Source organism: Schistocerca serialis, chromosome 2, assembly GCF_023864345.2.
Source record: "Schistocerca serialis cubense isolate TAMUIC-IGC-003099 chromosome 2, iqSchSeri2.2, whole genome shotgun sequence".
Taxonomy (NCBI): domain Eukaryota; kingdom Metazoa; phylum Arthropoda; class Insecta; order Orthoptera; family Acrididae; genus Schistocerca; species Schistocerca serialis.
The window spans coordinates 429,481,152-429,494,285 of record NC_064639.1 but is presented as its reverse complement, the minus strand read 5'-3'; the positions used below and the strand labels follow the sequence as shown (position 1 = coordinate 429,494,285).

Here is a 13,134-nt window from a genome sequence, read left to right as displayed (position 1 = left end):
ATCACAACAATACTCTCATATGCATCAGACTCGTATCTACTATACAGCAATAAGGAGTGCTCTTCTCCTCAGTGAGCATGCATCTAGAGAGATCGTGTTTAATTGGATGGATGGCGTGAATAAGATGGTAGAGAACAGTCTTTGCAGAATGGCGGTTACAGTATAGTAATGAGAATACCTGTCTACATGACTAGCGCCACTCGTTTGTGCCAGTTTGGAACACGTGTTATGCTCTTTACGAATGCAAAATATCAAGGTGTATTGCTTACGCTGTTATCAGCTCATTCTGTTTCTTCACTAGACGTCAAACGCAGCTAGTATAGTGCCCTTATACTTCTGGTCAGTTACAATTTAAATCTGAGACAATGTTGCAGGCAGGCTTCGTAAAAGACAGAGAGAAAGGGTTATCAAGATGCATAAAGAAACCATCTACAGTTTTTCTGACGATCCACAAATGCTGGGCCGGCCGGAGTGGCCGAGCGGTTAAAGGCGCTACAGTCTGGATCCGCACGACCGCTACGGTCGCAGGTTCCAATCCTGCCTTGGGCATGGATGTGTGTGATGTCCTTAGGTTAGTTAGGTTTAAGTAGTTCTAAGTTCTAGGGGACTTATGACCACAGCAGTTGAGTCCCATAGAGCTCAGAGCCATTTGAACCATTTGAACCACAACTGCTGGAATATTTTGTGATCCTCATCCATGTAGAGAGGGATTGATAATCGGAATAAAATCTTACTGAATTTATAAAGTACGTTGACTAATCAATGTAGTTTTAGCAGCTCCTCTCTGCTGATGGCTATTTCCTACACTAGGATACCGTACATTGTTATATGATGTCAGTGTAACTGGTTTCATGACATGTTCACTTGTGTATAGTACTCGCAAAATAAATAGATGAGCGGGTGGTTTAACAAAGATACATAAATTGAGAATCATGCTGCAATGTCATTGGCAGGCTGATAGCATCACAAGCTCAATTTGATGATCCATTTTGTTGATGTGACAATCCGTCGAGAGTGGTGGTTTGGAACTCAAGGAATTGGGTGAAATGTGTTTAAATTACGAACCACCTGGTTAAATTACTCAAACTGATGGGAAACTGAGGTGAATACGACCAAATTTGGATGAATGAGGGCACCTGCATGCTCGGTGTTTGAAAATCATTCCACTCTTCCACCAGTGCGACTGACAACTGATGGTGCATACTGCCCGTGCTATGTGGGTCCTGCAGAATACCCCTTCCTCCACATGTGGTTATGCATTATAAGCCATAACAACAGAAGACACAGTGTCCAAAGTTTTGGAGATCAGGATGAGCATGACATAGGACACCGAAAAAGGGCATACATAACCTGGGTGCAATATATATCACCAATACGATAAATCAAAGCTCTTGGTCTCTTTGAAAATGGAACACTGAGACATCTGCTACCCAGTCACTGTGGAAGATGAGATTAAATGTAGAGGTCATGATGTCCAGACAGCTGTTTGGAAACGTTACACAATGGCGCAAACTATTACAGTTTCCTTATGTAATACTATCTTCCACATTTTTGTCAATAAGAAACAAAGCCTCTGTCTTTTATTTCAACGTCCTGTGTTTTGTAGGAGCAGCTTACCTTGCATCATGCGATGTCCAGCTTTCTGTGAGAGCCAGTGGACTGAAACATGTTAATGTCAGTTTAGCGCCTGACACGAACCTAAAAGTCTTCGTAGAAAAGCAAAGTGTGTGGCAGTGTAGAAAGCTGTAGTCGTACACTGCTTGGATCTTTTACAGAAGAAAAAGAAAGGAAAACAATGTACCAAACTGCTTATGAAACAACAACACCAGAAACCTCTTTTTTGACTGATAGTCTGTGGGATATGGTCTTCTTCTAATACAGGCAACGAAAAGTTACACAGATCTGAGTAAGCGGCTTAGAACACTCACCACCTACTCCACTGGACAAATGCGTGTATATTTAATGCGGTAACCACATATGCTCTATGTCAACACGCTAAGAGCACCTGTTTTCGATATATCAGAAGAGAGAGACACGGTAAAATCTCATTGAGTTCTCTACCTGGTGACATTAGCGAGGTTTTTAGAGTTTTACTCGGTTGTGTGATATAAAAATAGCAAGGAGAGAGAGAGAGAGACTGTGCTGTCAATGAAGACTCTGACCTATTACATTGTCGTATTTCTTGTGTAGTAATCACAGGAATAAGTTAAAGGAGATTAGGTCAGGTACAGGTGGATAGTTACAGATAGACATTCAATATCGATGAACTGTAGGTGTTATGCTTCTCAATTTCTTTGTGCAGTCCAGAAGTACTATGCATAGTTATGAATTTCCTCCTGTATGTTAGTGTGCTATTTTTTTTTATTGTGATAACTCTCAACCTGGTTATTGACAAGTGGAGAAGTAGACAGCTTCCTAACAAGTACAACAGTGCTGTTGGCAGTCATGGGATTTCGAGATAATTGGCAGGGGTCTGTAACTTGGTGGGGGATATCTCTTAATCATTGAAATTAGGTGGATTCAAATCCTATATATCGAAGTTTGGAGGATTTGTGACAACACGGCAGGTAACCTATATTCTGATGAAAGAGGAGTTGAGAGCTGGGATCTATACCGTTTCTTCTAAGTATTGTGGATAAACGTATTACAGTCTCTCTCATAGATCTCTCAAAGTGACTGCAACGAGAAAATTAGGAGCTAATACGAAGGTTTCTACAGAGACACAATCAGCAGTAAAAGTTCCGTTTTTGTTTTCTCGATAAATAAGAGACAACATTCTTCTGCGAGTTTTTTGTGCCTATAAATGGATGGAGTGACATCTTAATAGGGGGACTAAATTTACATCTACATCCATAAGCATACCTCGCAGTTCGTCGTGCGGTGCTTGGCGGATGATATCCTGTTCCACTAATAGTCATTTTCTTTCCTATTCCACGTGCAAATAGAGCGAGGAAGGAAAAGACTGTAAATATGCCTTCGTATGAACGCTAATTTCTCGTATCTTATCTTCATGGTCCATATGCAAAGTGTACATCGGCGGAATCAAAAACCTTCTGCAGTCAGCATCAAATGTCGTTTCTCAGTAGTGTTCCTTGAAAAGAACGTCACATTCTCTCCAGGCATTCCCATTTAAGTTCTCAAAACACCAGCTCACTAATTTGGCGGGAGCTAAGAGGAACACTTCTCCGTGCCAGTATTCTAAGGGAAATTTAGGTATGGAGACTCATACACATTTGGGATGTGTTGGTCAGTACACAAATAATTTGCTGTTGCCCACTGGGTCAGCCGTTGTGGGATTTTTCCAAAACATACCTCAAAAAGTTTCTGTTCGCAAGATGTATGAGGATGAGGGGGCATATTGTTGAGCATTGTGGTATACACCCCAGCGACATATAACCGCCCCGTCCTCCTGAGAAGGGTAGAACAACTTTTGCGAGTCTGGTATCGGTAACATTTGTCCGGTATGGCGAGCAGTGGGTTGTCCACCAGGAGCGGTAGAATCCAGACGAGTGGGCGGTTGTTCGTAGTCCGATGGCAGCGGTGGCAGCTGTTCACGTGCGATCCATTGGCGGGGGCGAGGATGGGGGCAGAGGCATTTCAGGGGTCGAATAGAGAATGAAATTTTCTACAGTCCCAACAGACCGACCGGTCCTAGCAGGATTAGTTCGGGAACAGTATACCAGGATTCTAACTGATGTATATCCACCAGCATGACAAGGCAATGGGAGAACGCAATTAGTGTTGGATGTCTTTAGCTGTTTGACGATGGCTACCACGCATTTTGGTGTCGGAAGAAGTATATAGTGTGGCAAGTCTCCAGAGACATCACGGTTAGCTGGTGAGAGTAATCCGACTGTAGGAAAAAAATTACTCACCATGCAAAGAGACTCTCGTGATCATCTTTATTAATAAGTCAATCAATTTGAAACCAATGATGTGCCGATGGGCGGGTGGAAGCGATGATGAGAGTTCTACGGGTATGATTCAGTAGCTGGAGCAGTAATCAGGCGTTTATCGTTTCGGCGAGATCTTTTCACGGAATTTCAATCTCCCACCAACACAGGGATGGATGATCATAGTAATGTAGTCTACTAGATTACCGAATTTATAAAGTGATACATAGTGTAAATCTGATATTTACAACTCCTCTGTCGTGCTGCCTTGAGATCCTTCATAGGTGACGGAGCATTTGGTTACTTTAAGTGAGTTTGAAAGTGAAGAGGCATCCTGTGACGGAGGTAGAGCAAGCTCTTACCACTCCGTCATGCGCCAAAATTGAGTTTAATATTCTAGTTCCGTATGCAGGATGTCACAGATGTTAAGCTGTTAAGAACGTATTTTTCTACCAGATGAGGGAATACGTACTGACAATTCGTATCTTTCCAATCAAAATGTGCAAATTGTTGTGTGCGTATTGTAAGACCTTCCGTACACACACCATCAGATTATTTGACTTGTCGCTCTAACGAAGTAGGCGAGTGTCAGCAATATGTCTCGTGGTCTTATCGTGGCGTGTTTATCTTCTGCCGTTAGGTCAGACGATAGAAATGCCACTTACACACTTAGAGTAACAGATTGACGGTGACCAACTTCAAACAGAACTTGATTAATTTTCACACACATTTATTAAAATAATAATAAGCATAAACCTTATGTAACTTGATTCAGGATGCTATTTACAATTGACAATCTGAAGTTCTTTTGGTCTTGGTATGTTAATCTTATTTTCACATTTCTCTCATACTTGACAAAGTGTCTATACATTTCTCTTCATGGCTATGTACAGGAATATGATAATCTTATTAGGTGCAGACTGAAACTTGACTATAGACTGGTACAGACTAATGCAGACTGGTACAGTCTGGTGCAGACAAATGCAGACTGACTAATCGGAGGTCTGTACACTCGTTATAATACCTCGCGCGTTCAGGTATCACTGTGCGAGTGTGATCCACAAGGAGGAAAGGTTCTACCGTAGCAGCAATCTCATTGACTGTGTTACATGTTAATATGCGGATCGGCGGAAGCAGAATTTGGTCCGTCTCTAAGGCACCGCCATCTCGTAGTGCGGAGACAGACGAGCGCTGCGCCTGCGCTGTTGTGCTTAGCGGGGCGCGCTCTAGTGGGAAAGTTGTGTACGCGCTTACTATGCGGAACTATATACACAAGGCAAATACAGCGTAGCAAATAAATGTGAAGGAAAAGTATGATATTTTCTAACAGAATATTGGTCACTTCCTTACATGTACATGTCATATCAGTACGAAACGTTGAACTACTTTCACAACAGAGTGCAGGGTCAACTCACTGTAGATGACTCTAGCATCACCCAATAACGCAGCAGAGATCGTTCCATACATGTGGGGAAAGAATTATGAAGGTAACATCTCAATAATGTAGCCAGAGGCTGATGGGAATAACGAGTGGAAGCTTTAGCGGCTGCATAGAGTCGCATAGTCGTGAACGCCACAGTCACAGGCTGCACTCCTTATGACTGGGCGGAGAGCTGTCATTACAGGGGCGCGACGGCCGATTGCCCTCACGATTCGCCGCTGCTTAAAGGTCTGCATAGTATAGATAGTCATTTTAGTAAGGATTCTATAAGACGCTTCCATACGATTTCTAAGTCGAACATTGAAATACCGCGAGCAAAGCGATATCGTCTCAAGAGAACACAGAAATTATATGACATTTACTGCCAGTCCTTCAAAAATGGGAATGGCTGTTGAATAGCATATTGGTATACAAATTCAACGTCGATTCTGGTCACTCAACGGTAAAATCACGTATCAAAGTGAACCTAAATAAGTGTTAAACCATTTCCATGTGTAGTCTTATGCTTTAAAACGAATGTTTTACCAACAGCACTGAATTCTGCCTTGTTGGTCCATCTCTCCACCTCTTTCCACAGTATTGCGATTTTTTATTACTTACATTGGGCAAGCTCCTGATATGTTCGAAGGGATAGAATGTATGTTGTTGTTATTCTGTCTCCAGAAAGGGCATAGGAAGTTTTCCAAACATGAGCACCTGACTAGCGATGTAGACCTTTCGTTGTGAGCATAAACTCGATGATACGTCGCATCATACATTTTACATTTCTACTATAACTTTGTGACCTTCCCTTCCCTCTTTGCTTCGTTTCTTTCACTGATCTTCTATCTTCTTTCTTTCTTCTTCGTACCGCGGCTATATCTCAAAATTTGCTATGCAGAAATGTAGTGAAAAGGGGGCACATGTGTGTGGTGGTTCACGATAATGTTGTGCTGTGAGGGAGTATCACTAGTGCCTCTGTTTTGAGAACAGAAAAACAGGTATGTGCTCTCTTTTCTTTTAAAACTATAAATAGTAGCGTAGCTAGTATTACCTATCGTTCTACTGAACTGAATGAGCGCGACACCATTGATGAAGTTTCAACCTCGAAAGAAGTTTATTAATACCAATTAGCTGAAATAAAAAAAAACTCATCCAATACAGAAGTCACTCACAGTTAGAGTAATTAGATTCTGATGTGTGTGTAGTGGTCATTGATACTTCAAAGATAGTATCAGTAATTCTAACACTGTCGATTTAAGAGTTGCTAAGCAACGTGTCAACAAGCTGACTATGCAATGATCAATATTTGTCGTATCCCGACAGTAAATCGCTTCTCGCTTGCTTTAAGCATCAAGACGATTACTATACCGTTCATATAAGTCTTGGATAGTTATTATCAAACTAATGTCAGTAAATTGCGGTTAATGTTACTGAATCCTACAAGCGACGATAACGCCCGATATCCAGCGCCGATATTTGAGAATTCGCGCGCAATTTGTTTGCACAAAAGTGGGGCCGTGGTTCCCTAGAACGATTTTTTAAATCAACTCCGGGTTGTAAATTAACAGTTCTATGCTCATTTATGAAAGTTACAGAAGATCTGCACTCGACGACTACTTGATCACACACTCGAGCAACACAGAAGGTTTTTTTTCTTACAAACAGAAAACATATCACGCACAATGCAACAAGATGATTTGCTATGTCATAACATATTTATATCTATCTCATTAAAACTCATTACCTACAAATGTTATATATAATTAAATTCTTTACTCTGCAAATAATCAACAAAATTTAGAAATGAATTACATGTAAAAAAAAATCTCAAGCTGATATGACGTCATGGGTCACTACTTGTTTCGACTCCCCTACACTCACGTGACGCAAAGTAGATCCGACAATATTGCACATACTCATATAATGCTACAACTTCTTACTCGAAAAACAGGTGTATTTCCGACGTATGGTAATACTACCCACTGAATTATCATGTTAAGATATTCGCATATTTACCACACACCTGGAACTGCCACAACTAGGAAACTGAACGTTCCACACAGACTTCTGATGGGAAGTGCTATTTTTGAACTCAGAGACCACTTTTCGCCTTTTTTGAGAATCAGACGTATGCACAAAAGATGGGAGTGCAGAACACGACCAAACAGTCCCTAACAGTCCCTAAACGTACACATTGCCAGCAAGTTCCACACATTATGGCCACAACATTTCGGAGGCTGACGTTGCTACATTACACACCAAATACAACATTGGTTAAGTCTGACGCAAACCATTTATATATTTTTGGAGATGTATAATGTCAAAATTATACGAAATTGCGTCCTATTACGGTTTGTAAATTGTGTTTTGCTCACATCATTTCTATAAAATGATCATAAGGGACGGAAAATTTATGGGACGAAACAGTGAAAACTTACGAGAGCAATGGTCCATTACCTACATATCCTCAACATTTCAACACGAGAAACAGCCACTAGTGATAGGCATCAAATGTCAGTGCACTCTGTATTTAATACCGACCAGAAGTCAGGAACTTTACGTTCCAACAGGTAACTGACAACATCATTGAAGAGCATTTAAGATACGTTCATCTTGGAAAAGGTCTCTCTCCATAATGATCCATATTGCAGAGTATAAGGAGCACAGATTCACCACTCATTGACACTTGAAGTTATTTACAGAAACGCATATTCGTTCTCCTATTGCTCCATTTGCAGGCGGAATAGCAAAACGGACAGACTTGCAGTAATACAAGATATTCTCCAGAATGTGTTGCATTCAGGCTTATTACCCCTCAAGAATATATTGGAGCAAGACAGCATCAAAGTATTTAATACCACGCACAACGCACACAAGAAACGGCACTAGCTTTATATTTCATCAAATACTTGACAACATAGTCGTAGAATAGTTTTAAGATATGTCCACCGTAGAATGAATCCCTCCATATCTTCCATATTGCGGAGCACAAGTCGCACTGATTCACCGTAATAGAAAGCTTAAAGTTACTTGACAGAGGCACATATTCGTTCTACCGTTGCTCTATATCTAGGTGAAACAGCTAAAAGGGCGACTAGCAGTGTTATGAGATATTCTCCACAAAGAGTTGTATGCGAGCTTGCAGAGAATAAACAGTCGTCTTTCTAAGATATATAAGGTGAAGAAAAATTCGTGCACTCGGATTTCACAATGCCATTCCTAACGTACCAACAATACAAAAATGTCTGTCACAAAATTTCGTCCTGAGCATATTTGCGGCGGTAAATGGACGTCAAACACTGGAAATCTGGCGACACTATAATCACATGTACGGTAACTAAAACAGTCAGTACACAGCAATAGTGCTGTGGAGTTAGTGCAGTCTGTACCGTTTAGGGTTCGATTCCGCATCGAGTCGAATTTATTTTCATCTGATCGGTTTAGTCAGCTTGGTACGGAATCTGGCTCCTTAATCGTTAACAGTGATTACAGTGGGTTTTCTATAAAACATATGCACTTTAAGTACTACAAAAACGAAAGTGGGAGTACAATAGTTTTCATTAACCAGCCTTTAGGGAAGTCTTGTGAACGTTGTGGACGCAATCATTTCGCGCCACTACATCTTTTTTTTTTTTGGTCATCAGTCTACTGACTGGCTTTATCCGGCCCGCCACGAATTCCTTTCCTGTGCTAACCTCTTTATTTATTTATTTATTTACTGTTCCGTGGACCGAAATTAAGGAGAAGTCTCCATGGTCATGGAACGAGTCAATACACGAAATTATAACACGATATTAGAAACAGGTAAAATGAAATATAAAAAAACATATTCAGGTGACAAGTCGTAATTTTAAATGAAGAAAATCAAGAATGTAACACTGGAATTTGCTTAATTGTTTAGCTCTTCCAGGAGCTCCTCGACAGAATAGAAGGAGTGAGCCATGAGGAAACTCTTCAGTTTAGACTTAAAAGAGTTTGGGCTACTGCTAAGATTTTTGAGTTCTTGTGGTAGCTTATTGAAAATGGACGCAGCAGAATACTGCACTCCTTTCTGCACAAGAGTCAAGGAAGTGCATTCTACATGCAGATTTGATTTCTGCCTAGTATTAACTGAGTGAAAGCTGCTAACTCTTGGGAATAGGCTAATATTGCTAACAACAAACGACATTAAAGAAAATATATACTGTGAGGGCAATGTCAGAATTCCCAGATTTTTGAACAAGGGTCGACAAGAGGTTCTCAAACTTACACCACATATAGCTCGAACAGCCCGTTTTTGAGCCAAAAATACCCTTTTTGAATCAGAAGAATTACCCCAAAAAATCATACCATACATCATAAGCGTATGAAAATATGCGAAGTAGACTACTTTTCGTGTTGAAGTGTCACTTATTTCAGATACTGTTCTAATGGTAAATAAAGCAGCATTTAGCTTCTGAACAAGATCCTGGACATGGGCTTTCCACGACAGCTTACTATCTATCCGAACGCCTAGGAACTGGAACTGTTCTGTCTCGCTTATAATATGCCTATTCTGTCTTATCAAAAATCGGTTCTTGTTGAATTGTGAGTTAGAAACTGTAAAAACTGAGTCTTACTGTGATTAAGCATGAAATTATTTTCCAAAACCCACGAACTTATTTCATGAACTACATTATTTGTTACTGTTTCAATATTACACACAAGATCCTTCACTATCAAGCTGGTGTCATCAGCAAACAGAAATATTTTTGAATCACCTGTAATACTAGAAGGGATATCATTTATATAAATAAGAAACAGCAGTGGCCCCAGCACCGACCCTTGGGGAACGCCCCACTTAACAGTGCCCCATTGGGACTGAATATCACTACCACTATCAATATTGCTGAGAATTACCCTCTGCTTTCTGTTCTTAAAGTAAGAGGCGAACCAATTGTAAGCTACTCCCCTTACTCCATAATGGTCCAACTTCTGCAGTAATATTTTGTGGTCAACACAGTCAAAAGCCTTAGTTAAATCAAAGAAAACACCTAGCGTTCACAACCTTTTATTTAATCCGTCCAAAACCTCACAGAGAAAAGAGAATATAGCATTTTCAGTTGTTAAACCATTTCTAAAACCAAACTGAACATTTGACAGCAAATTATGTGAATTTAAATGCTCCAGTAACCTTATATATACAACCTTCTCGATAACTTTAGCAAACACCTATGGCATAGAAATAGGTCTATAGTTGTCAACATTATCCCTGTCTCCCTTTTTATAAAGTGGCTTCACTACCAAGTACTTTAATCGGTCAGGAAACTGACCACTCCTAAAGGAAAAGTTACAGATATGGCTGAGAACTGGGCTAACATACATAGAACAATACTTCAGTATTCTTCTAGATACCCTGTCAAATCCATGAGAGTTCTTGGTCTTTAGTGATTTAATTATTAACTCGATCTCCCTCTTGTCAGTATCATGGAGGAGCATTTCAGGTAACAGTCTCGGAATACTTTTTTCTAAGACCGCTACATGATTCCCTGTTGGGACTAGGTTTCTATTTAGTTCACCTGCTATATTCAGAAAGTGATTGGTTCAAATGGTTCAAATGGCTCTGAGCACTATGGGACTCAACTGCTGTGGTCATCAGTCCCCTAGAACTTAGAACTACTTAAACCTAACTAATCTAAGGACATCACATACATCCATGCCCGAGGCAGGATTCGAACCTGCGACCGTAGCAGTCGCACGGTTCCGGACTGTGCGCCTAGAACCGCGAGACCACCGCGACCGGCAGGAAGTGATTATTAAATACTGTACATATATGCGACTTATCAGTAACACGGACATTCCCACTACGCACTGATTCTATATCCTCGACCTGACTCTGCAGACCAGCAACTTCCTTTACGACTGACCATATGGTTTTAATTTTATCCAGAGACTTAGCTATTCTATCTGCGTACCACATACTTTTTGCCTTCCTAATAACATTTTTAAGCACCTTACAATACTGTTTGTAATGGGCTGCTGCATTTAGATTTTGACTGTTTCTAACGTTTTGATATAATTGCCACTTTGTTCTACAAGATACTCTTATCCCTCTAGTCAGCCACCCAGGCTGCCTGTTTGTGCTAGTACCCTGTTTTAAACGTTCTAACGGAAAGCAACTTTCAAAGAGCATGAGAAAAGTCTTGAGAAAAGCATTATATTTATCGTCTACTGTATCAGCGCTATAAACATCTTGCCACTCTTGTTCCTTTATAAAGTTTACAAAGGTCTCTACAGCAACTGGATCAGCTTTCCTGAACAGCTGATGACTATATTTAACACGTGTTGCAGAACAAAAATCTTTTAAAGTTAAAATTTGTGCATCATGATCTGAAAGGCCATTCACCTTTTTGCTAACAGAATGCCCTTCTAGTAATGAGGAATGACAAAAATGTTGCCTATGGTTGTTCTACTGTTCCCTTGCACTCTCATTGGATGAATACGGTTTGCATAATATTATATGAAATAAAGAGGTCTACCAGCATCCTCTTCCTTGCACAATCACTTATACAATTAGTATTGAAGTCACCACATATAACTAACATTTTGTATTTCCAATAAAGTGAACCAAGAACCTCCTCTAGCTTTAGCAAAAATGTTGTGAAATCGGAGTCTGGGGATCTATAAATAACAACAGTTAGAAGTTTAGCTCCGTTAAATTTAGCCACATCTGCACAACATTCAAACACCTTTTCAGTGCAGTACTTTGAAACATCAATTGACTCAATTGGGATGCCGTTTTTCACATACAGTACATGTCTACTCCCCCACACCGCAAAGAGCTCCTCGAAAAGCTGCCAGCCAACCTGTATCCTGGTGAAGGAAGCCTCTGAATTATCTCCTTATTTAAGAAGTGTTCAGATATACCAATAATTTCAGATTCAACATCTATAAGCAGTTCACTAACTTTATCTCTAATACCTTGTATATTTTGATGAAATATACTAATTCCCTCATTACTCGGATACCTAAGCTTTGTCAAAAGTGATTCCCTTGTTAGAGAGACTTCTCTTAAGCAGGAATACCTATCAGCTGACTTCAATCTAAAAAAGGTGCAGCTCTAACACTCACTACTGCAGGAATTTTCCCATGAATGATCCCACCAACCCCACCTATGCTGTCACCTATAAGCTTTGCCAACCTCCCCTTCCCATACCTGTTGAGGTGCAGGCCATGTCTAGTGAAACCCGACCTGCTGATGGACTCCACCAACACCACTGAAATGTGACCCATGCTTTCTGTCATCAGCGCACCCCCTGACGGCTGTATTAAGATGAGACCGATCGTGACGCTGAAACAGTTCCACGAAATGCACATTCGTGTTGCCAGTCTGAGTGGCTATCTTTTCCAGGTCACCATCAATGTTATACTCCCCATCCCTATCAACACTATTACCAGCCCCACCCACGATCACTACCTGATCCTCTTTAGTAAAATCCCTACATAACCCCCCTACGTTAACAGTCACCTGAGCCAGAATTACCTTCATATCAGAGTAGCACTTGCAACCTACGTCTTCAATTATTTGCTTGACGTATTCCAATCTCTGTCTTCCTCTACAGTTTTTGCTCTCTACAGCTCCCTCTAGTACCATGGAAGTCATTCCCTCATGTCTTAGCAGATGTCCTATCATCCTGTCCCTTCTCCTTATCAGTGTTTTCCACATATTCCTTTCCTCTCCGATTCTGCATAGAACCTCCTCATTCCTTACCCTATCAGTCCACCTAATTTTCAACATTCGTCTATAGCACGACATCTCAAATGCTTCTTTTCTCTTCTGTTCCGGTTTTCCCACAGTCC

At 40.6% G+C, this 13,134-nt stretch overlaps 1 pseudogene; it reads right to left on the bottom strand.

Moving 5' to 3' along the window:
- Positions 1 to 4,202: 4,202 nt before the first annotated feature.
- On the bottom strand, positions 4,203 to 4,359 carry LOC126458732 (U2 spliceosomal RNA; annotated as a pseudogene).
- Between the last annotated feature and the right edge of the window lie 8,775 nt (positions 4,360 to 13,134).